This window comes from Zonotrichia leucophrys, chromosome 14, assembly GCF_028769735.1.
Source record: "Zonotrichia leucophrys gambelii isolate GWCS_2022_RI chromosome 14, RI_Zleu_2.0, whole genome shotgun sequence".
Taxonomy (NCBI): Eukaryota; Metazoa; Chordata; class Aves; order Passeriformes; family Passerellidae; genus Zonotrichia; species Zonotrichia leucophrys.
In genome coordinates, this window is record NC_088184.1 from 4,761,941 (window position 1) to 4,788,090 (window position 26,150).

At 41.1% G+C, this 26,150-nt stretch overlaps 1 long non-coding RNA gene across 1 annotated transcript in view; it reads left to right on the top strand.

The window, feature by feature from the left end:
- The first annotated feature begins 8,587 nt into the window (after window positions 1-8,587).
- The window catches only part of LOC135454331 (uncharacterized), a 274,211-nt gene continuing 256,648 nt past the window's right edge, over window positions 8,588-26,150 (top strand). Inside the window, exon 1 of the long non-coding RNA XR_010442082.1 lies at window positions 8,588-8,747. This is a non-coding gene — a long non-coding RNA (uncharacterized LOC135454331). The remainder of the gene's footprint in view (window positions 8,748-26,150) is intronic.

Genomic DNA, 26,150 nt, shown 5'->3' on the forward strand with positions numbered 1-26,150 from the left:
CAGATAAAGTTGAGATAAGAATTTACCTTTGCAGCTAGCTGAAGACAGAGTGAAGGTTATTTTCACAGACTGATTTTGCAATTTGAAAAGGGATAAGTGAAGAGCAAAATCTAATACTTCTCACATGTGCCTGACACTCCTGGTAGAGACACAAAGCGAGCAAACCCCATACTGACCCTGGAATGAATCAGTGCTCTGGAACACACAAAATAGTGGAGCAATTAAATTTGCATTACAGTTTACATACAATAGCTCATAATGTCAACGGAAGTTACTGAATTTAAAATTCTATTTATTTCCTCTGAAGTTTAACCTAATATAATCCCACGTTTTCAGGGAGTGATTTGGCTAATTTATCTCACATTGATGTCCTCTTCCTTCCAATGGCATCCACTTGGAAGGAGGGATTCAAAGGAAGTATTCATTTATTTTTCAGTTCTGTTGTGACCATGGGCATGTTCCAGCAGACTATATAATAGACCTATGTTTTAGCAGATTAACTGAAATACAGAAATGAGTATTATTTTTCCCTGTATTCAACTAGTTGTTCTGATATTGCTGCAGTTTTCCAAGCCAAATCCCTTACTGTTAAGCCCTGGCTGAGTGGCTGTGCGAGAGCAAGTTAAATCCTTCCACCTTTTAATGGTATTATTTCAGACAGGTTTTAAACCCTTCCAGCTATTTGTAGTGCTCTTTTCGCTAAGTGAGGAGCCAGGATGATTTCCTGTCATGAGAACAATGTTGCTGTCCTGGGCATCTCAGCCTCTGAGGGTCAGTGAGAGCTGTGAGCAGCAGCTGCTGCAGAGCCCAGGGTGTTTCATAGGAGCTGTGAAAGTGCTCAGAAAGGGCACAGTACAAAGCAGCAGCACCTGGGGCAGCTGTGGGAGCCAAAGGCAGCCTCAGGAGCCCCCACGGGGACAGGTGCTGTGAAATCTGAAGGGTCAGTGAGTGATCACAGCGTGTGGAGCAAACCCATCACTGATATCCCTGGGAATAGCTCATGCCTGGCTTTTAAACAGCACCAGGAGCACTCAGAGTTTGTCAAGGGGGACAGTTGGTCCTGCCAGGTGCCAGGGCTGTTCTCCACACTGCCATGGACCAGTGGATAGCTCAGAATTCCCTGAGTCCCCCCACAGAACCCTCAGGCAGTTTTTGGCCCCCAGTGCTGGTCTGGAAGTTATCCATGCTGCTGACCCTGCAGGTTATCTGGGTGTAACAACTGAGCTAATAATATCAGTTGTAAGGGATTTGTCAAGCCCTGCCCATGCATTAGTGAGCATGCTGCAGGGCTGGGATACAGGGCCACACAGGATCTTGCAATGCATTCCCAGCAGAGAAGAGTTTCATGGCCCACTATAAATGACTTATCAAATGCCTACGTATCATTTATATCTATGTGGAGTTTAGTATGAATGGCTTGTTAGACACTTACACTTTGTCAACAACCTCTACAAATGCATTTACTTTAAGTGTTGAACATTTCATTATAAATGGCTTGCAGAACATATCTATAACCTTGATAACTCCATTCACTTTGTTAGTAATGGCTCCTTGAACACTTAAAGCATAACAATAGCCAAAATGCATATAAATATTTCATTGCAAATCTATTGTTACTTATTTATAACATGCTCACCAAAAGCATTACAGGATATTTATTAAACATTTATAGATTATTTTTGCTACAACTAGTATGTGATACAAATGTATTATTCATCTCACAGCAAATCATTGCTGGACATCCCTTAAAAATTAAGTTGTACCAAGAGGATTTGGGGTCTGTAGAATTTGCAAAGATTAATTTTAACCACGTGCAACTGAGATTCAGCTTTGTGCTTATTTCTGTTGAGTTAAATGAAAGAGGAAATTAGTAAGCAGAAAAACACAGAGTGAGGGAATGGTTGCCCTGACCCCCCTGGCCATTTGCCATGCTCTGTACTCAAGGTCTGCCAGTGGCTGCCCACCAAACTCTTGGGACTGCAAAAGCTTCTTTCCTCACAGATGTTCTGGCGGGTTGAATGGCATTTTTTTCTGGAATTAAGAATTTGGAATGAAAATTGTTTTCTGTAGCCATAGTTTGTATTTGATCTGGATTTTTTTTCTGCTAGTTTCCAGTGCCTCAAGCTCATTCAGTTCCTTGAAGAGTGGGCAAAGTGCACAAACTCCTGTGCACACGAGCACATGTGAGTGTGCGAATTTTGGCAGAGCAAACAAATTTGGATATTTGGGGTTTAATCCCAGTATTTTATCTGATGCTTCCAGTCTACAGACAGGAATCAGAAGATTTTTAGAATTGTTGCTATTTTATAGAGAGGCCAGTCTAGGATTTTGATTCAGGTGGCATTTGTACAATGGTTCAATAATGCATATGAATTTTTCTTCCTACCTCTGCTTGCATATTCAAGCGTAAGAGCCCATCTCAGGTTGGTGACAAGATGCTATCAGCATATATCTACCTATTCCCTGACACATCTTCCTGTAGCACTTTGCTATTCAATAACTGTAAATAGATGGGGTAATTTAAACTCTTACCTAGCTTTCAGGAGAGCTGGATTCCCCCAAAACAAGCACATCATTTTACTGAAATGACCATGACTATCTGAAAGGCACAGTTTTATACCTGTTAAATTATTCCTTGTTGTTTTTTCTTTTAATGCATCTATCCATCTATTCTCAAGTAACAGTTCTTCATTAATAATGTCTTGGTGCTACAGGTTGTTTCTCCTTTTTTGTTCTAAATTATTACCCATTTAATTAATTTCCTCTAATATAAAGGGAGGATAGAGTTGAGTGTTTCTGCAAATGGGGGCGTGTAAGTAAAGAACAAGGATAATATCTCAAACTCATTTTCTCCTGGTCTCATGGTGTTTGCAGAACATTTGATTTGATGCTAATACAGCTGGGTACAACACCACTTCATTTCTTCAGGGGAGGATGTTAAGATATCTATGAAGTAGTAGAAGTACCTGCTTTTATTTGGTACTCCGAGTCTCCATTTCAAACTCATGTAAATATTGCAGATTTGCCTTGTGCCACTGTCACACCCCTACAGCATCCAAACCTCCTGGACTGATGGAGAATGGGGTGTGTGGGGCAGAGTCCCTGTGACACCAGACCCTTCTCTGACCAATGTGTGCCTGCATTTTGTGTTTCCCTTCTCACCAATGTTTATTTTGCAGTTCTGGAATTATTTTGCATTGCCCAGTGGTAGAATGAGAAAGCCTGTTATTACTGAGGAGCGAAATTCAGTACACACGTGGCTGCACAATTTGTGCTTTCTCTGTAGAGCTACAGAAACTCTGCAGGAATGTTGGAAAACCTACAGTGCCTCACCTGTGTCTGTGTCACTGCTGCCTCCCCTCAGGGCAGGGACAGGCCAGGGTCACTTGGAAAAGCCACTTCTCCATACCCTGCTCCACTGACTTACATTAGTGTCGCAGATATCTTTTATGGAAAAATGCTTTCCTGAGGATTCTTTATCCTGTGAAGCTGAGAGGCCTCAAGAACAAAATGTAAACATTGATGATCTGCTGCTGTGGAATGCAACAGGTGCATCTGTGATTGGTCTCCTGTGGTTGTTTGTAATTAATGGCCAATCACAGTCAGCTGGCTTGGACTCTCAGTCCGAGACAGAAGCATTTTGTTATCAGTCTTTTCTATTCTATTCTTAGCCAGCCTCTGATGAAACCCTTTCTTCTATTATTTTAGTATTGTTTTAATGTAATATATATCATAAAATAATAAATCAAGCCTTCTGAAACATAGAGTCAGATCCTCGTCTCTTCCCTCATCCTCAGACCCCTGTGAACACTGTCACACATCTGGATCCATGGGAGCTTGGGAAGGGACTTTTGTCACTGGACTTTATTATTTTGAAGCTGTTTTGCTTTGGATATTTGATTCAAAATTCTCCTCACATGCTGTTTTCTTAAGCATGTAACAGAAGCAGCACTTTGTAAGAAATCGTTAATTTGGCTTTCAGTATTTCAAGCGTCTGTTTCAGTGTTTGTATTTTGGCCATGAGATTCGATATGAATCTAATAACACAGCCTGGCACAATTTGTTGCAAAAATCTATTGGTACAATGATCACTTTTAACAGGTGTTGTTTCTTCAAAAATCACTGAACGCTGTTAGATTTTTTTTTTTGGCATTTTCAAATGCTCATTAGTATCTTCCTCAGGGGTCTGAGACGGTCATTATTAAAGAATGAGTTCTCAGGAGAAAAAGGCTCTGCTGCCAGAAGCCAACAAGTGACAGGAGTTCAGCAGTTGCCAGGCGAGTCACTTATTGAGGTGCTGCTTGGATAAATTAGCTTTCAAAGTCTTAAGCTGAACATGTAAAGAACACAGATGTCATGTGGCATATTCTCCAGAGGTTAAATTTAGGTTCCACTGCCAATTTTAAAAGGAAGGAAATGTCAGCTAGTGTAGAGCTGAGGTTGAGGGTTTGTTGCTTGTGCAAATTCCACTGACATTGACATTAACTGACTCTGGAAGATAAACTATGGATCTGCTCTAGCTGTCCATGATTTCATTTGTATTGCTTGTTAGGTCTCCAGTTTGTTCCAGCACAATACCAATTTGCTCCAGTTGACTTGACAAGCTTTTGTTTTGTGCCTCTTATTTCTCTGGAGATAATTTATAATCCCAGCTTCATCCCTTGTGTGACTGCACAAACAGACAGGTATCATTTCTGCTGTTTGTCAGCACTGGGAAGTCACATAATATTGAAGCAGTAAGTACACAAACCTGGATTTTAGCAATGTGAGATTTAGATGTGAGTGTCTGTGGTACGACAAAAATGTTAAACCTCAGAATGATCATAGATATTTTATTTTTGAAGAGAATATTTTTCAAAATGAACACAGGGATGATTTTTTTTTTTAAATTCCCGGTTTTTACTTACGATTTTGCTTTGTTTTTTACCTAAGCCTATGTTTTATTTAGATAGAAGAGTCTTTGGAAACTCCTTTGTAGACTAAACAATTTTCCTATAACAATGACAAATAAACCTCTTAGTGTTGTTTTGAACTCGCTTGAACCTGCTGCTGCATCCCCTCCCTCTCTGTTCTGGGCTTTGTCCAGCTCCCACCTTAGTCAGTGGGAGATGTCACATTTACTTAATTAGGAGCTGGACCATGCCTTGCCACCCCCACCAATTGCTGTTTTAATTGAAAGCATCCCTAGAGCTGCTTCCACCAGCGGTGTTCATTTGTGTGGTGTTCTCGGGAACAAATCATTCTGGTTGTTTAATTAAGGCAATATTGAAATAAAACCTCCTTTAGGAGTGGCTGGGGGCAGCCTGTGCTGAGCCCTGAGCAGGCATTCACAGTGGCACGGGGTCAAAGTCCTGCTGTGCTCCCTGTGGCACTGTCACCAAGCCAGCCCGTGCTGATGTGCAGATGTGTGAATATTTTCTGTATTTTCCATGGGTTTTAACCCTTTTGCTCTGGCTTTCATTGTGTGAATATTTTCTATATTTTCCGTGGGTTTTAACCCTTTTGCTCTGGTTTTCATGGACTCTTGTGACGGTGTTCACAGGGGTTCTTGGATGAGGGAAGATATGAGGATCTGACTCCATGTTTCAGAAGGTTTGATTTGTTATTTTATGATATATATTTCATTAAAACTATACTAAAAGAATAGAAGAAAAGCTTTCATCAGAAGGCTAGCTAAGAATAGAATAAGAAGAATGATAACAAAGACTCTCTGTCTGAGCCAGCTGACTGTGATTGGCCATTAATTAGAAACAAACGCAGAGAGACCAATCACAGATGCACCTGTTGCATTCCACAGCAGCAGATAACCATTGTTTACATTTTGTTCCTGAGGCCTTTCAGCTTCTCAGGAGGAAAAATCCTAAGGAAAAGATTTTTTATAAAAGATGTCTGTGACAGACTCTGAAGGGATCTGGCCTGTCTTGAGCACTACAATCCCACTTTTCCCACATCCAGGCTTGTGCTTTGCCTGGACACAATAAAGCAGTAGTGGTGTCTGAGTCACATCCAAATGCAGCACTCCTGTACAGCAGTGTCTGGATGCAGCTGCCTCTTCCCTTCAGTCTGTACCCCAACAAAAGCAATTTGAATGTTGCTTTTCATCCTCCCAGGTAATCACAGACCCAAGGCTGCAACCCAGCGAGCAGCAAAGAAGGAAAACCTATTCCAGACTCCACAGAGGTCACCTTTTTGATAAAAGCACAAAACAGCTAATTAAATTAATGTAATAATTGTACCCAGCCAATTACCTATTTCCTACCTGTACTGTGGTCTTAATGAGCTGGGCTAATGAACTATAATGTAATTAATACCTGGGGAGGGAGGGGGAGGAATAAAAGAAATGGTCGTTTTCATATATGCCAGCTTCTTTTGTAATAGCAGGGGGGGAAAAACTTCAAGACAGTTGAAAGCAAAACGTTTAGTGAGGAAGAGAGGTTTCAAACTTGAGTCCTGCTGAGGCCCTGCTTGGAAGTCTGCACCTGAAAAATATCCCTGACATTACAGAAATACTTAAAAAAATACTCATTATGTTTTTCTGAGACCTTTCTTATAATATCTGTGAAGGAGAAGGATGATTTAAAACAAACTGCAGATTTAAGGTGTCCTTGAGAAGTACCCTGTCCTAATCCTGCAGAAACCTGTCCCACCTTTCTGGTGTACTGTGACCGTGTTCACAGGGGTCTTAGGATGAGGGAAGAGACAAAGATCTGACTCCATGTTTCAGAAGGCTTGATTTATTATTTTATTATATATATTACATTAAAACTATACTAAAATAATAGAAGAAAGGGTTTCATCAGAAGGCTAGCTAAGAATAGAATAGCAAAGAATGATGATAAAGGTTTATGGCTTGGGCTCTGTGTCTGAGCCAGCTGACTGTGATTGGCCATTAATTAGAAACAACCACATAAAACCAATCCAGATCTACCTGCTGCATTCCACAGGAGCAGATCATCATTGTTTACATTTTGTTCCTGAGGCCTCTCAGTTTCTCAGGAGGAAAAATCCTGAGGAAAGGATTTTTCATAAGAGATGTCTGTGACAGTGTACCACAAAGGCTGTCTGGTGTTGCTCTGATTTTGCCGTTGGGTTTGTGGCACATTTGGCCACATCCTGGCCAGCGGCCTGTGGGAGCAGTGGGGGGCTCTTGGCAAACACAGAGCTGTTCCAAGGCTCTGGCTTTTGTATCCAGTGGGGGACAATGACACAGGTTACTGAACCTGGTGATGGAGCCTTCGTGGGGAGACTGCTCCAGTGAAGTACTAAAAGGCATAGGGAGAAAGTAAAGTAAAACTGAGACTCCTGCTGTGAAAATTCAGGATTGTTTTCTCTGAATTAAGTTATGCTGAAGCTATTAGGGAGGCAGTGCAATGGATTCATTAACTGTACCATTCTATAGAGCTGCTGGAAAGCAATTCACATTTCAACTTTAGTATCTTAAAATCCAGCACTGGCTTTAATTATTAATAGGCTTCATGCTATTATCATTTGCTTGCATATATACATTAATCATTACATGGGTTCGCTAATTTTTTTGTTTTGTTCAGAAATAAAAAATAAATGGTGACAAGATGCTCAGAGCCCTCCAGAGAATATGTTCCCCTCTGATGGGCAAGTAACATCTGCGGGCATTTCGCTGGCTTAACAGCGTGTCTGTCAGAAACTTGGTGATTCAGAAAATTTACTAGCACTCACCTAATGATTAATTAGCCTTCTCTGTAAGGAATGGGGTCTCTTCATTATGCACATTGTCACCAACAGTTTCATCTGTTTGCTGTAACACGTATGCTGGAGATTTAATAAGTGGAATTCCAGTAGTCGAGAAATGAGTTCAGGGTGTTTTAGTGAGCAGAATTGGTGTTTGGTCCTAAGGAAGACTTAAAGAAGTCTTTTTTAGGAAGTCTTCAAGGATTTTTGTCAACACAGGTCTGTGTGGTATTCTAGAAAAACTGTGTTGTGTGAATAACAATACTGTAGGACACTAATTTTAACTGAATTTAGTTGGCTAGAAACACTCTATATTAGATTAAAGACAGAGATAGGAATTATTTTAACAGAAATAATAATTCATCTGTTTGTAACATGGATTATCTGAAAATGTTTTTTTAAAGACAATCTTATTTGTAAGGCATGTTAAGCGTTCCACTTGGCAAACCCTGGGCATAGTCTTGTGTCTCATAAGGTCTTCAGCTGTGAGTACAGGGTCTTTATTGTGCTGAAGGAAAAGGTCATCTGACACTTCAGGATTTAAACCAAAATAATTTATCACCTGCACGTAGATAAGGCAAAAATTTGTTCTTGGGGGTGAATGCATCCAAATTGGGCATGTTTCTTATGAAAATCCATGCTTTGTTAATTATCACCCCACTTTGAACTCTAATTTTAAGCAACTGACAGCACCTGTGTCACATGAGCTCCATCAGGGTTGATTGCTGGCACCTGGTGAGGGTCCTCAACACAATGCCTCTGCCTCAGGTGTGGGAAGCAGATATAATGGGTGGCTGTTAATTGGCAAGAGAATTGCCCATTGCTGTAACTACCTGCAGCTGCTGAGTGCCCTCGGGCAGAGCAGGCAAAGGCTGGTGGCTGTTGGACCTGCTGTCCCTCTGTCTCTTTCTGGAACACTCTGTGCTCTGAGAGATGATTATTGGCCATCTTTGCTTCTCCTTTTCCTCTCTCCATGGAGCAAGGGGCAGTGAGCTCCCATTTACAAGCAGCAGCAGCTGTAGGAAGAAGATGTCTCCAAGGTAGGCTTGGGTTTTTGGCAGGATTTTTTTGTGTGTGTTATTATTAGATGATGCAGGGAAGATTTTCTTTTACTGTGCTGAAAAGCTTTTTATACTTCTTGTGTCTGTGTATGTAGATGGTTCCCCAGCCATGTTTGCTGCTCTTGACAATGTTCTGCTCGCTTGCGTTTGTTCTCTATTCCGTCATTCCCTTCTGTGCTTCTTAAAATTGCATAAACAAGTAAGGGCATGGTTTAATGCCTGTGTCTGTAGCTGGGGGTCCAAGGCACAGCCTGGCTCTGCTGTAAGATCAGAGCCCAGTGCTGAGGTAGCATTTGAATCACAAGACAAGAGTTAGTCCACATGGTCTCTTTGTTTGTCCCATGACTGTCTAAACTTCCTCTGAAAAGCAGAAATAGAGCTACACAGCCTTTGTAAGAGCTTCTCTAGAGCCAGCTAAATTGGCCATGAGGTGACCTTGTCCTTGGTGGGAATAAAGAGGAGACTTGGGACATCTCCTTCACCCCAGTGATACTGGGGGCACTGCAGCCTGCCTTGCTGGGGTGGGGAAGTGCAGTGGAGGCTTCAGCCTGGAACAGGACCCAGACTTGCGGAGGAAGCTGGACTGGTTAAAGATGAGATACATGGAAGGTGTGTTTCACTTTTCTGAATTCAAGTGTTTAGTTGACTGGTTTGTTTTTTTTTTTCTTTTCAAAGGGTAAGATAAAATCGTTCTCTGCTATAAAATTTATATGTTCAAAAATTTTCATGTCAATTTTTTTCTCATGCATGGGGTTTGTTTGCAGGAGAAATCTGTGGTGTTGCTTGTGGGGTTTCTTGTGGTTTTTTTTTTTCTTTTTTTTTCTCTACATATATCCAATAAGGAACCAGAAACATTCCATGTGACTTGCATATCTAATTAAAACTATTCAGCACAGCTTGAATTTACAATTTTGATTTCTTGCAGTAATCTGCTTGTGAACAATCTAGAGGCAAGGAGTTATTCATAGAAACTGTTGAGTAAATAATTTTCAGATAATGAAAACATTCAAAAAAGTCAAGATAGTTAATTAGTGAGCAGGAGAAATTAAATTAATTGAATGAATAATTCATAATGAATTATTTGCCCAGCTCTATTTTACATAGTGTGGAAGGTCTGAAGAAGAGCCAGTGTTTGAATTACCTCCAAACAGAAAACCACATCTCTATTTCTGCTGTGTTGAGGTTATTTATTGATGTGTAAAAACAAGCTGGGTGAGCCAGTCTATTTAATCATCTTACTCTTTTTGCTCTGTAACGTGAGTCATGCTGGATTTGAGACCATAGATGCTTTGCTTGCAAATGTGCATTAGGGAATATGTGTTACAGGGTTCTTTGTTTTTCTTTTTTTTAAAATAAATTTAAATAGTGTGAGAGAAGCATGATTAGAGCTGAAAATGCTCTGTAAAGGATTTAAATTAAGTATATGCTACTGTAGCAATGCTTGCAGTTGACATATGTCACAGCCTTGGCAAAGTAATTGTGGGTAATTTCATTTTGCTGCTGAACAGAACTGTGTCCAAAAGATTCTTTGATGGAGCTGAATTTGTTTGCTTGGGGCTGGAGAGGGGTTTGTGGCTGCTTTCTTTGCTTGTTTGGTTGTTGGGTTTTGGATTTTTTTCCCCTTGCAAAAAGGGAAAGCTTTGCTCCTCTCTGGCTGGTAGGAAGGCAACTTTAAATGGCAAGTAAATTGTGAAATATCGGAAGCCTAAATTAGCAGTGAAGAGCTGAATGTGGGCAATGAGTGTTGAGAGCTCACCTGTGTGTCCTTCTGCCTTTGTGTTCCCCCCATGGTGCTATGGAGAAGCACAAAAATCTCTTACCATGGAATGGTTTGTGTTGGGAGGCACCTTAAAGCCAACCTCATTTTAACCCCCCTGCCATGGCAGGGACACCTCCCACTGTCCCAGGGTGCTCCCAGCCCTGCCCAGCCTGGCCTTGGGCACTGCCAGGGATCCAGGGGCAGCCTCAGCTGCTCTGGGCACCCTGTGCCAGGGCTGCCCACAGTCACAGGGAGGAATTTCTTCCCAGCATCTGATCTAAACCCACCTTTCAGTTTAAAGCCATTCCCCCTTAACTACACGAGCAGTCCCTCTCCGGCTCTCCTATAGCCCTTTTAATCATGGGAAGGGGCTATGAGCTCTCCCTGGAGCCTTCCCTTGTCCAAATGAGCACCCCCAGCTCTCCCAGCCTGGCTCCAGCCCTTGGGGCGGCTCTCGGGCTCCTCAGGACTCCCTGCAGCAGCTCCACACCTTGGTGTTGGGGTCTGGATGCTCCTGGTGGGTGTGAGCACAGGGAGAATCCCCGCCCTCCTCTGGTGCAGCACACAGAGGAGCTCTGGGCTGGCAGTGCCTGTGCTGAGCTCCTCATCAGCAAACACCCCCAAGTCCTTCTGCTCAGGGCTGCATAACAGCACTGAAAAGGCTTTCACAGTGATTTCTAGTCCTTCTAAAGCCACAATGAGAAAACCAAACTCTGACTGATTCAATGTCTATGGAGACGTGAATACAAAAATATATAATTAGATAGGAGCCACATCTACTCTGAGTTGTAACTTCTGGCCTTGAGGAAACCTGGTTTGAGGTGGAATGGTGCAGCAATGAGATGAGCCTGATGCAGGAACGTCCCAGGGAAGTTTGAATTTCTGTTATCATCTCTGTGGAGAAACAGGCATAGATTAAGTGATCTGTTGGCCCACGTTATCTGCAGTAGGAGTGGAAATCACTGAGGTTTTTTCTGATTGAAACTATGTCTGTGCAAGTAGAGATAAGATAATTACGAAGTTGAGTAATACTATCCAGCACCACCCAGTATTGTCCGATAGTCCTTTGTTATTCAGTGTTCTCTGAAAACTGAGCAATGCTAAATTAGGGTTGTAAATCCCCACTATGTATAGATATTGATAATATATGCCCAGGCATAAGGAAAGGAAGAGATTGCAAATTTAGTCAACTATATAAAAAACATTCTTTTCTTGGGTATTGAAAATGTTGGAGGAATTTGAACAGCCCTGGAAAAAAACCAGACTGTGTTATAACAGATGGGCATTTCCAAAAATGACTTTGTTTGGGTTCAAGATAAATAAAGGTAGTTCCCATTTTACCCAGAGTGAGTCACTCAAGCCACATCATGGACACATGCTATGCTAGAATTGCATCTGCCATATTTTCACTTTGCTCTACTTCCTGCAAATCTGGTTAATCCAATGTTGAGCTTCCAATAAGGACCACTGCTGGGCTAAATTTTGGGATAGTTTTGTAACATTAGCAAGTTTGATTCTGATTCTGAAGTGCTGACAAGTTGTAACTGAGGTCAAGGAACTGAAGTGCAGAGTCAGAAAATCTGGGCCACTAATGATTAAAATCAGGCCACAAATAGTCCTTACTTATGTTTTATTTCTATCTACTTTCAAAGGCAGCTCTTTATTGCCATCCTTAAGTGCTTGAAACGTTCCCTAAGGCTTCCCCAGGACAGGAATCAGGCAGATTCTGCCATCTATTTACTTCAGATCATCTCCACACTGGCAGGTACAGAGCACAAACTGATTGGATAAGGAATCCATGCTCTGGCTGCAGGTGGCTGGAAGGGATGTGGCAAGAATGAAAAATCCAATTGTAACTGGTTGTGTTAGGGAGCCAAAGCAGGCTGGGATTTAAAAGAAGAGGTTGTTGTGCATCACTGAACAGCCATTTAGATTTGACTGCAATAGCACGGGGTTTGTCATGGTGGTTTAGTTAACATGTTCAGTTTTGATGAAAAAGAAAGTGTCTTTGATCATTCCACAGAGAGAACAGTTTATATTGGAATTGTGCAGGTAGCTAATTCTGTAAGGTCATGTTCAGTGCCCCCCTGCACTGAAAAGTTGCTGAGGGGAGCAAAACCAGAAAACCCATGGAACCGGAGGGAGAAAAATGATTAAGATGTTCCCAAGAACACCATCTATTTGCTATGTGTTCAGGATTGTGGTTTCTGCCACCCTGTTTTACAGAATTTGTGCCTCAGATGGCACTGATAGCTCAACAGAGGGAAGAGGATGTTAAACTGCTGTAGTATATCACAGGGAAGACTTTGGGGCCTTTTCAAACCGTGGCAGATCCTGAGTTGTAACACTTTAGAGAAGACTGTTGTCAGGTCACTTTTAAAATGCCTTGTGTGCTGAGGCAGAGGCCAGGAGGAGGAGCCCTGCAAACAGATTGCTCTATTGGCCTGTTTAGAAATTACTGGTGTAAAGGCTTTAACCTCTTTTTATCAGTAAAACCCACAGACTAGCACGAGATTGCAAACTAGAAGCTTCTTTCAGAGTCACAAAGAACTATTTATCATTTGTCCTAGGAGTTTCAACCAACCCACACCTGTAACTTTTTTTTTCTCATTGTCCCAATTAGTCTGGCAGGAAAGTTTTGTTGGTTGCTCTGCTCAATGCTTTCTGACATGGATATTTTTCAGAGCCAGATTTTTCTCTCATTCATTTCCTTAGCTTGAGCAGAGGTTGCTTTCCCCCCTTTTTCTTGGCAAGGGGCTGTTGGTTTTCACAGGTGACTGGGGGGAGTGGGTTGAGCTGACACTTAATCAACAGCTGGCACTGCTCCTCCTTGGCTGCTCTGCAAAGGGCATGGTGCTAAATCAGTTAAAGAGAATTCAAATTGGTTTCAGTGAGCAGTTCATGTGGAGATGTGGACTCTGGAGACTCTGTTCCTCCAGCCATGCAAGTCTTGGCTGTTTACCTCATAGCTCTTTTCCCCCAAGAGGTTGAGACTGAAGTGCTGATCCAGGGTGTGGAACAGAGACACTGCAGGGTCCCTCAGAGAAGGGGAGAGTCCAAGCAGTGCCAGTGTAAGTGAAGAACCACTGTGCCTGGCAATCTAAGTCCGAACATCTTTTTGGGACTCACCTGTTGAGACTGAAAGGAGGCTGAAGCACCTGAGTTACCTGAGTGTGTGTTTTGACCTGAAAACTCTTTGCAGAACCAAAGCCTGGAAAATGTAGGTAAAGCTGATGTGAGTAACAATGTTCTAAGAGTTTGAGGTCTTTGTCCAGTAAATTTTGAAGTTTTCTGTGGCACTTCAGACCCCCATTTGTGCAGTTTTAACTCATGTGCAGGCTAACGTGGCATAAAATGGAGAAGTACATATAATGTAGTGTTTCACACTACACTTATAACAATATCTCAAAGGATTCCAGTGTTTCCCTGGAAATTCTGGAACATCTCCAAGTGAAGAAATAGTGTGTTATGTCTAGGTATTCTGTCTCTGGGTCAGCTGTCTATGCTGGCACAGTTTACCAAGGAGGGGTGCTATGTGGAATAGAATGAATAAATAAATAACTGCTCTCAAAAGCAGCAAAGGACTGACCAGACATGAATCCAAACTTCTGGGGTACAATCAGCTTGGACAAAACACAGCCATGTAAGAGCAACTGGCTAAGTGTTTGAATATTATTTTATCAGTCTAGTCAAGGTGGTCAGTATAGAATTAAAATGATGGCAGTGAGAGGAGAAAGGGTTTTGTTTTTCTGATGTTTGGGAAAACAGCAGTTCCTTTCTGCGTGGTGTCACCATGCACTCCAATAGCAGCTTTTGTTATTCATTCAAGATGTACTGTGTATGTTTCTCAGACACTTTTATGTCCCCATTTCTTAACTAAGAGGTTCTTTCTACTCTGTATTGGTATATATTTGGCCTATAAAGAAGAAATAATTGGTAGTCTATTACCAGGTATGTTAATGATTTGATGAAGTTTTGAAATAGAGCATCTCAAATGCTGTACTGTTTATCTAGTTCTTAATACCTTTGCTATTTCCTATTGCTATTTGATGATCAGTTTTTGCTGGAATATGTTTTGCAATTACAATAAGAGATTTAATGTTGTTTTGAACTCTGCCAAAGTCTGATTAGATTTTCTGTTTTGGCCTAAGTCATTTCTTTGTGCTTCAATTTTTGTGCTTCTCTGTATAAAATGCTCAGATTGGAGGGCTTTAGACTGCAGATCCTGGTAATTAACTGCAAGTCTGATTTTTAGTTCAGCATAAGGTTAACCAGCTTCCATAAAGCAAAATCCTATTTATTCGGAATGAAAGGATTATAGGGAAGACATAAAGTAGCAAAAAAAAGTAGTTTATATGTGAGTCTGGGTTACCAGGAAGTCATCAGCCCTGACACAGAGCTCCTAATAGAAAAGCAATAGGCAATACCCCTTCAGGGCTCTGGAGTTTTTTAGCAATTCCACATCACTCCCAGATCATGGAAGAAACTTCTCCCCACAGATTCACTGGCTCCATTTACCAGTCGTTGTGTAATCTCCTCAGGAAACAAACTCTGCTGCTTCTTGCATCCTTAGGAAGGAACAGTTTTTATCAGTTAACTCCCCACCTGCAGGAGGGCCCTGAATTCCTGCTGGAATGTTGCAAATGGACACTGCAGCATCCAAACAAAGGCACCACTACACTGCTGCTGGCTAAAAAACTCAGAGTGACAAAGCTGAGTTGGGGAGAGAGTATTTAAGGACATAGCCCTGTGCTTACACCTTTTTGTGGACCATTCCTCAGCAACAGGGAGGTCACTGAACTCTGCACTGGGTTTTGGTCTGACCCCGTATGGACATTTTTATGTTCTCAGATACATCCAACAGGTTATTTATCAATGTTTCTGTATTCTGTATTTCTGTACCAGGCTGCCCACCAGGCCTGATGGAGGCTGTGCTTGGTCCAGCATAGTAAGAAACAAGCCTGGGCCTGGAGATCTTTACAGGCCAATTTGACAAGAGTGACAAAGGTTAGGAGGGAAGTAAGAGCCCAGAGCAATGTGTGATTTGTACAAAGATAAACAGCCAGAAATGGGAGAGCCTCAGGTTCCTGCTGATTGTTTTTTTCTGTAGGTCAAACAGCTTAGACTTTACTTCTCTGTTGCAGCTTCTTTTATATTTACTAAGAGTTTCCTTCAAAATTCTGATGCATCTCGTGTTGTAGCTGTCACCTTGTCACATTTATTTACACTCCTCTGTTCTAATGAAAGCCATAAAGTTCAAATTATATCATCTTGGTTAGGATGGGTGAAATAGCATAAATGTTTTTTGTTCTTTCCTTGGATCCTGGTTCACTTTTAATTATCAGAATGCATTTTAATCCTGATATTGCTAAACCCCAGTACGTTTTCAGTGCCTTTCCTGGATATAAAGTTTCTGTTAAATTGAAGATACTGTGGTGTTGTAGGACTGAGCAGTTACTCAACCTCACTCTGCCTGTCACAGTGCTGAGCCCTAGAGAGCTTGAAAACCTTTCTCTTCATCCAACATGAATATCTAATTCTTCATGGATCTATCTTTCACTGGAGAGAGTTACAAATATTTTCAGCAGTCCTGCAAGCATCCATCAAATAGATAGGAACTTTCTGAAAATTAGACAGATTATTTTGTCAGTCTCTTTTTTTCCCCACCATTTTTTGGGGTTTTTTTTGGGTTTTTTGTTTTGTTGTTCCTGTCTTGATTTGTTTCTCTTCTCTAACTACTTGACTTTTTCTGTTTATTACTCTTTTTTGCCTCTTCTTTCTCCTCCTGTGAAGCACTACCTGTCTGTCCCCTGGTAATGTGTAGGATTTATGCCAGAAGCTGCTTCTTCCAAGATGTGTCTATACAAAAATTCTCAGGTGGGCATTGCTCTCCCTTGATGTGTGCAGTCCTCTCTGCAAAAATAAGAAAATTGTGCTCTGTCATTCCCAAAGACCAAGACAGATATCTCTCTTTTTTTGAAGAATATATTTTAAATCACAGTCACTTTGAAATCCTGCATTTCCTTTGTACCTGCAAACTTCCCAGCTCTCCTGTGTGACAGCAGCCCATAAAGCTTCTCCCCTCTAACCTTTGCAGTGAGTGAGGGAAGAGTGCAGAAGAGAACTGAGGCAGTGGTGGGAAATAGGGGTGATTGGAGGACAAGGTGGCCTTGGCTTGCTCAGGAGGTTCTAAAGACACAAAGTGCAGAAATCTTACTTTCAGTGTTGAGCTCTGGTGGAGTTCCCAGCATTGGCAAGCACTGAACAGCTCCTGGTGCAGCAGAGAGCAAAGGTGTCCTCCTTCCAGGTGAGGGGCAGCAGAGACCTTTGTCACTGGGCATGTGTGAGATAAAACACTGGGTGTATGCTAGGACATGAATTACAAGGGTAAAATTTGGTGTTTTCAGGGTCCCCCATGGCAGGAAGGAAATGATGAATCTGATTCCATGTTCTTAGAAGGCTAATTTATTGCTTTATTATATTATTGTAAAATATAATACTAAAACTATACTAAAAAATAGAGAAAGGATACTTACAGAAGGTTTAACAAGATACTAATTAAAAACTTGTGACTCTCACCAGAGTCCTGATGCAGCTGGACCATGATTGGTCATTAAGTCAAAACAATTCACATGAAACCAATCAAACAATGGCCAGTTGGTAAACAATGTCCAAACCACATTCCAAAGCAGCAAAACACAGGAGAAGAGAATCAGATGATTATTGTTTTCATTTTTCCCTGAACCTTCTCAGCTTCCCAGGAGAAGAACTCCTGGCAAAGAGATTTTTCAGAAAGTATGGCAATGACAGTAAAACATTCTTATTCATTCTGTCCCCAGTGCACACTGAGAACTTGGTTTGAAATAAATGGGGAAGTAACACTTTATAAAAGTGCTGGTGAGAAATCAGCTGTAGAGACATTTGTGTGGTGACATGGACATGGTGGGGTTGGGAGCCCTGTCCTTCAGGCTGGCTGGACACAGAGCAGAGCCAGAGCAGCTTCCAGTTCCAGGAGAGCTTGCAGGCATGCAGGTAAACTTAAAGAATTAAGTTTAATTTGATTTCTACGCTGCTGATCTGGGTACACAGTTGTCACCTGCATAAAAATTGTAAAAAGGGAAACTGACATCCTATTATGATATTAAGCACTTGATCAAACAGAAATACCTCTGGTCTCTCTTCATACACACCAAAGCCCCAGCAGAGGAGGAAACTACTTTGTAGTCTTGTCACAGCAGAAGAAAAGAAAGCTTTGCTTGTTCTATTTCTTTCTGTCTTTGAGTTAAAAAAATTGGGGCATCTGAGGCTTGCTAAAATATTTGGGAATACCTTGGGTTGAATAATAAATGGTAACAATGATACCTACTGCTTTACAATTAAAGTACTTATTATGTCCATTAGTAATGATATTTCAGATCTAGCAGTTAGCAAAATATGATGCCAAAGATGCTCTCAGCAAGATGAAATTTTTAAGTTCTGGAGTGAAATCTGATGTCTTCCTTGGCAGTGGCCCCACCACCTCCTCCTTGTTTAGAAGTGAGTCACAAACCACCTCAGTAAAGTGGGAATAAAAGGTGTCACTTCAAGCCACTCTAAAGACCTAAAAGCACTCAGGTGCTGTGAACAAGAACCTCAAAAATAGGTTTTACTGATGTTTGTCACCCAAAAAACCCCCTAAAATTATATTTGCCTAAGGTGTAAGCAAGACCATTTCTGCTGCAGTTTCAAATGAAGAAATGATAGATTTTACTGTTTGCTGTTCAGGGTCAGCATAATCACTTAGATGAGAAATATCGAAGTAATAAAACCTCAAGTTCTTACAAATCTTGATAGTTAGAATTGAATTTTACAAAGATCAGCATATTTCAGTGATTTTTTAAAAAATCACTGAACTAATATAATCAGTTAATCTTCCTAACCAATAAGCACATTAATGTCTGTATTTCCTGTGTTTAAAATGTTTTTACCAATATTATAATTAGATACCAAGTAGTACAACTCTGAGGGCTTTTGTGTGTGTATAGAGAGTTCCTTAACATGCAGCAGTGTGGTGATGTCTTTGTTGGTTAAAAAAAACAAACTAAGAACATTGGTTTGGTCATTCATGTTCATCTTAAAAAACAAAAAGCGTTTACACTTTAATATTGTATCATATAAATAGACATCTATAGCTCTGCATACATTATTAATACTGCTTTATTGCCTGCTTTATTGGTTTCACTACTGCTTCCCCTCTTGGGAAGTCATGTAAAATACAAAGGCTGCACAAATGCCCACATTGTAAGAGCCACTGTATACAGAACAAATAAGATTGCACAAGTACAAATATCCACTGGAGCAGCTTCCTGCAATTCATGTAAGATAATAACAAACAGTCCACAAACACAATCCTCCCAGCAACTAATATTATTCCAAGTATTTAATATTTTTTTTAACCTACAACACTTGTGCTGCTCTTTGAATATTGAACAAAATTTTATTCCTGTATTTTCTGACAAGAAAGCTGAGTTCTTGTTGGGAGGAAACAGAGAACTTTAAATGTGATTCAGGATAAGTAGCACAGCTGCACTGTAGATGCTAAGGAGGGTCTAGAACTGAGTGTCTGTGTGGAAGCAAAGCACTGGGGACAGGATTATTTTCATAAGTTAACCTTGTGTCAGCCACTGACTTGAGGCTTAAGAAAGCTGAGGCCAAATGAAGGAAAAGAGCCAGTGATGAAGGAAGAAATCCTGGCCTCAGAAAGCCCCTAGATAATCCAGTTGCACATCCACCATTGCTCCTGTGCTCCCTTCAGCTGCTGCAGTGTCCCAGGCAGGATGTGCCAGCTGTTTGCCTTTGTGACCCCTTTACTCCTTTTTTAAGGATAAATAATTTTAGATGCCCCAGGATTTCTGTCAATGTTTAAAAAGTTATTATTGGGGATTTGGGTGGCTTTTTAAATAAGTTCACGATGTTGAAAGTTTTTCTGTCTCTCTCCCACTTGCCACACAATTCCCCAGCTGTACTTTCTGCTTTATTCCCATTGTAACCTTGTGATCATCTGAGCTTTAAAGTTCCCGCACTGAACTTAAATGTGTTTCTTTAAGGACAGTTATGAAGCTTTCAGGACCAACTGGTCACAGCAGCCCTTCGGATGCTTGATTTCTGGTAGCTGTTCATTCACCGGGCTGTCATTTGGTTCTCTTCATGCCAGTTTTCTACCTCTGTGAGGATTTCTAGCCTCTCTTCTGTGCCCATGGCCCATCCTTGTTGTGTACTGCCCCAGGGACGCTCCCATACATTGGAGCAGATGGACCATAGGGCACAGAAGAGAGGCAAGAAATCCTCACAGAGGTAGAAAACTGGCATGAAGAGAACCAAATGACAGCCCGGTGAATGAACAGCTACCAGAAATCAAGCATCCGAAGGGCTGCTGTGACCAGTTGGTCCTGAAAGCTTCATAACTGTCCTTAAAGAAACACATTTAAGTTCAGTGCGGGAACTTTAAAGCTCAGATGATCACAAGGTTACAATGGGAATAAAGCAGAAAGTACAGCTGGGGAATTGTGGCTCTCTGCAGGCCCCAAAAGCTGCTCCGTGAGTGCCTTGTCTTCCAAAGAAAACTTCTGACTGCTGCCCTGGTTGGCAACTGGCACAGCAGCATTTCCTACTCCAGCCTCCTTGTTTTGGAAGGGTGAACTACTGCCTTCCTCAGGATTTGGAAAGGTGGCTCCCTTCCCTGGCAGGTCTTGCAGCATGAAAGGAGTTTTCTGTAATGAAGCAGAAGCAGGGCAGAGCTTTGTAAAGGTCTCAGTGAGGCTGACACCTCGTGCTCAGGAGCAAGGGCTCCGACTCCTCATTCCTCCCCCTGTCAGCATCGATAAGCCTCTCGTACCTGACGGGAGCTTTTATTGCCCTTGACTGCTCTCCATTTACACAAAGGTTAAATCTTCCCCTCTGCCTGTGCTTTAGAGCAATATGCTATTTAGAAAACAGTGCTTCCATTGAATACAATAAAGGCAGGCACATCTGGTGTAGTTGTCGGGGCTTTTGGGGTTTCTTTTATTTTATTTTTCTTCCCCTCGGCAATAGGTCATGGAGTAGGTGCAACTTAAACTTCTCATGTTCTGACATGCAGCAATTACCCCTGCAACAGGGGAGACCCAGCAGGATCAGCACGGTGCAGGTCTGCTGTATTTAGAGACATGCCCATCAAAAAGGGGAGGGAAAGTTACACCTTTTAAATGACCTAATGGTGTTTTGGTTTTTAAGCTCCCTATCACCACGGGGACATTTTCAGGCAGCAGTGTCAAATGGCTCACTTGCCATCTAGGTGTGAATGGGGTTTGTCTTACTCTTCTTCATTGCAATAGCACAGAAGACTTTGGCATCCTGGAAGAAAAACCCTCTTGTGTTCTTCCGCAGCTCTTCCTTGGGCATTATCCCAAAAGGCCTGGGTTCGGTTTTTGGTTGTGAAATGAACGTTTCTAGGTTTTCACAAGCACTATCCATGAGTGGAGCTACTATCCCAGTCAAAGCACAGTATTTCTGTTCAGGATGCACTGGTTCTGTGAGCTTGAGCAGTTTGTTGTAGGAAGGGGTGAGGACAGAATGTTTTTAATCATTTCAAATTACCTCCCAGATGCCAGAATAATACCGTGGCATTTGGATGGCTCTCCCTCCTCTAACAACACCCTGTGTGTGTACCTTTACTGCCATATTCTTTCCTTTTCAGCTCCCTGAAGCCTGTCTGCCCTGCTTCTTTTTCTTCCTGCAGGAAACAGGATCTTCAGAGGGTTTTCTGAAAGCTCTTTGTAATATTAGCGAACATGCACAGGAAAACCCTCAGGTTATGTTCAACTCCTGGTATCCTTCACTTTAGATTTAAGAAATTCCCTTAAACTCTCATTAGTGAAGACCTTCTCATTCCTATAAAAGTTTAAAGAAAATCTTTGTCTCATCAGAGATTTAACACAGCTCCTCAGCATGGCTGGAGAAAGCAGATTCTTTGTGCTTCTCTGTTCATTCTGGAGCAAAGACAATTGCTACAAAAATGTGTCTTTATTGATGTGACCCTCCTGTTCCCTCATCACTTTTCGACTTATTACCTTTTCCTCTCTGCTGCTTTCTGCAAATCTTTTAATTGATGGGAGGGGAAAGGAGGGTTTTGATTAAATGCTGATGAATCCAGGCAGGATTATTTCATTTCCCTCTGCACTGTGTGAGCCAGGACTGGCAGAGCACACTCTGTGCTCCTGCTGCTTTCTCACCCCATCTGGCCCCTTTACAACAGGGGCATTTTAGTCATGTATTTTTAAGCTGAGTGACATAGAAAAAAGAGAATTTAGGTATATCTGTGTGGCAAAGTTTGTTCAACTTATTTCTTTGTGAATTTAAAACTATTTATGGTTTGCCTTTTTCAAGTTCTCTCTTCATAAAACTGAGTTATGCTAAAAGTTTAGAGACTTTCTCACACATAATTAAGATAAGAAGACAAGAAACTTATATATCACATTGAAAATAATGTAAGAGAGTGAAAATTTAACTGTTATTGTTTTGGAAAGCACACAGCTTCCCCTAGAGAAGTTTAGGGGGGCCCATTATGCAATGCTTAAGTTCTTGAGTGAATCTTACAATTCAGATTCTACTAAAAAGTAAAATAGGGGGGGAAATAATGTTCTGTGTGCCCTTTGTTATTCCTGAGCTGACAGCTGACTCTCCTATCATCTCTGGGGCTTGGTAATTCACTCCTGTACCTGTCTCCCTTTTTTAAAATCTTTCTCCTTGATTTCTATCTTCTTCTTTTTCTTTCCTGGTTTATTTTGGTTTTTAAAATTTTCTTCTGTGTTTTTCCTTTCCTTTCTCTTTAATTTCCCATTATTCTTTTCCTCCTCCCTCTCCTAAAATTGTCAATCTAAAACAAGCAAAAAGCATCCCATACCTTGCTTTAAAAAATAAAAATAATCCTCTTTGTTTTATAGAGCTATTGGATGTAGATATGGCTTCAATGAATTTAAACCCAACGCACACAGAAAGTGGGGCCCCAGTACCAGCATTTCTGTGGCTGCTCTGTCTCCTCCAATCCATGGCTGTGACTTATGGGCTGTCTCAGACCACTTTTAACAATTGGGATCTTAAACAGTTCTTGTTTAACACCCATTAACAGAAGTTTCACAGATGATGTGAAATGTAGAAGCTTAAATCGGCCTGAAAAGTCAGCTTTGCCCTGGCTGAATTTGTTACCGAATACTGAGTATATGGAAACATCACTGGAAACCTGAAATGTGTCGAGATGCCAGAGTTGTAGAAATGTTTTAGCCATGCTGTGGTCAGAATTGAAAACCGTGGTTGTTGAGACGTTCATGATGAAGTTAGTTTTGAGTTTCAGTGAAATCATGATAGTTTAAGCTAAAGAAAGAGAAAAAAATCATGGCAGGGTTTTGGGAGAGAGAGGGAAAACTCCTCAGAACACAGAATGCTGGAAGAAATCCCACTAATGAGAAGCACAGGTATGCTGTTCCCAGTGAATTATATATCAAAAAGAACCAGTGCTTTTCACATTGCCTTATAAATAATGGGGTTTATCACGTGTGGGGGCCCATTCACAGATAAATAAATCAGTGCATGGTTGAGGAGCTGGTGCAGAGTTCCCAATGCAGAGCTTTGCATTATAAAAGTGAACTTTCATTGTCTGTGAAAAGTGACCTCTCCATACAGGCAACAGCAATTTTGATGGCAAAAATCCCCTAAGATGCAAAAGACACTAAATGTTGTAACATTGCTACCAATCTCCTGCACAATCTCCTGCAAATTTATTTTATTTTTGTTGGTCCTGGGGTTTTTTTTCAGTTTTGCCTCAAAGTGAAGATGGATTTCTGGTTTTGTGGTTCATTGTTGTCTGAAACATGATATAACTTGAGTGTGCTACAACTGTGTTCAAATGTGCTAGTTGTTTTTCAAGCAAATTCCAAAATATTTTAAAAATGAAGTTATTTTCTTGGGCTTAGTCACTGGAGGTTAGCTGTTGATAGCTTTTTGTTAGTAACACAGATATTTAGCACTGTTTTTTCTTATGAAATTTCTCTCAATTCCATCAGATCTTATTTATTTTATTTACGTAGACCCATTATAAAATTATGTAGAACATGAAAGTTTCTAAGGGCCTTGTTCCCTTAATTAAACAATTAACTTGCCATTTTGGATTTGATCAAGAAATGATTGAACATGACAGACTGTCTCCCCTCTGGAGCACATAACTGTGTCAGGGTCAATCATGTTTCCTTTGGAGTCAGAGGGAAGGGGGCTTTCTCATAAATTAGAACACGCTCCTGATTTACAGTAGTAAATACCATACATAACTGATTTTGTAATGTTCTTATAAGATTAAAAAAAAACCAATCCATAGACAAGTTAATATGTCAGCAAGGTGGTTATTTAAAAATCAAATTACAACGAACTGAAAAGACCCATCAGCTGAGTGAATTTTTTTCAATGATTTAAGGAAGTGAGGAAATAGGAACTAAAGTGGAAGAGCCTGGACAGAGGGACGGAGCTGTAAATCCTTGTGCTTCACCTCAGGATCTAAGACGTGCTTGGCCTTATGTACTGAAATGTGGCAAGGATGGGGTGGCTGCTGATGTTTTGGGGGCTGTGGAGGAAAGGATTTCTAGGCTGGCTACTTCTCCTAGCCCTGAGCTCATGGGATTTACTATACCCAGGTGCTTTCTTGTTCCTGATACCAGGTTTGTCCCCAGGCCAGCCTGTGCCACTGGGCCTGTCAGCAACAGGGAGTCACAGAAAGCAGCATTAAAACCAAGCAATGCAAATTTCCAGGGCATTTAGGAATCTGCCATCTCACACAATTTATGTGGAAAGCAATTGCTAAGCGTCCTGTGGATAATTTGTTTTTTCTTGCTTCAACTTCCTGCTGCTGAAGGCATTGTTGATTTTATTCCCAATTTTATTGTAACTTAACTTTATTATGGTTTTAGACTATTTGCTGGAAATAAACATGTTCCTTATGCACTACTCAGAAATGAATAATTTTTAATGGTGCTTTTGCCAGAAGCCCAGGACTCTCTACAGCCACTTCTGCTGTGCTGAAAAGATCACCCATCATATTGGCAGTTGTCCATAAGATGTTTGCAGAAACTGAGTGATTTGCATATTGGAAACTGTTCATTGATACATTGAATAACATTTTATTGTGGACATCTGGTCTGCTAAAAATCTGCCAAAGTTTGTATCAGATAACTGCAGCAATTCAGATTTATAGAAGGAATCTGTTCTGAAAATATGTTAAAATATTGCCCCTCTTTCATTTCTAGCTTTTAGACATTACTGTACAAAAGCTGTTCTTGTTAACAGTCGGAATCTTCCCTGTAGAACAGCTTCTTGTGTTTGCTCCTAGGAGCCTTATAAGGAACAAAGAACTTTTTGCATCTCCATTTATTATTTCAGTTATATCCAAAGCAAAACATGAGCCTGTGCTCAAATATGTTAGGGCTAGACATTATAAATAAAAATTAACTTTCCAGCTGAGACAATCTATGGCTGTGCACTCTGTAAAATGACTAAGTGAACACATATGTTTGAGCCTTCCTACAACATCTGTAGGTTCTGTAGGAATAATTTAAATTCACTCTCTTTATTTCAAGTACTCATTAGTTTAGACTTGTGCATTTTACATTAGAATACATTAATGGCTCGTTTTGACAATTTATTTTAGGTGAAATTCAGTGGACTGTTCTTTTGTAAAAATAAAAATGTGACTTGGCCCAAGACAGAGAAGGCTTACCTTTTTTTCCTTTTTTTTTAAGTTGATGTTTGATGTACTTCTAGTTGAGGCCAGTTTCAGGATGTGTTACTACATCCACGCTGAATTGTGTTTTGACATGTCACTGTCAAAGGGCCCAGGGTTTCTGTCAATTGGACTGTATAGAGCAGTAATTAATTCTGTTATAGAAGTGTCAGTGGCTGAGAAATTCCTGAGCTGGAGCTCTGCACCGTCCGTGTTTGACTGGCACCAGCTTCCCTCTAATAATGAGAGGATGCCGGCTCTGTGTGGCTTTTGGAGAGCACAGTGCAAGCTGCACTATTGACAGGGACCAAAAGGCCAAGCCCTGCTTTGATAGACACAAAATAAATGAGTTAGCTTTACTAGGGGTGAAAAACCCCCACATTTTACATATTTCTGGGAGAGACCCAGCCATAATGAGCACTAATGTGTCCAGCCTGTGGGCTCACAGTGTGATTCTTTAAAGTAAATCTGGTTTCTGACAGGAGCCTTTTCTGCCTGAGCCCTTTCACACCTGCCCTGCCAGTGGACAGGAGCCCTGGTGCAGACTCAGCCTTGGAATGGTTCTTCCATGGAACCATGCACAATTTTCCCCTGCAAAATGACCCTTTCCTTGGGGTGGGTGTCATATGAGCTGGGATTCTCACCTCTTTGCCGCCTTATAGTTCTCTGACAATTTGTCACCTTCCCTGATGAAAATGATCCCATTTAACTGTAGCATGACTTTGTTGGGTAACTGAAGTACAGGTCATGATGGGAATTCCAAACCATTTTGGGTTGTTTTCACTCCATTTTTGTGAAATTTAAAAGGATGGCAACAGAAACACAAAATGGCCAATGCTCCATG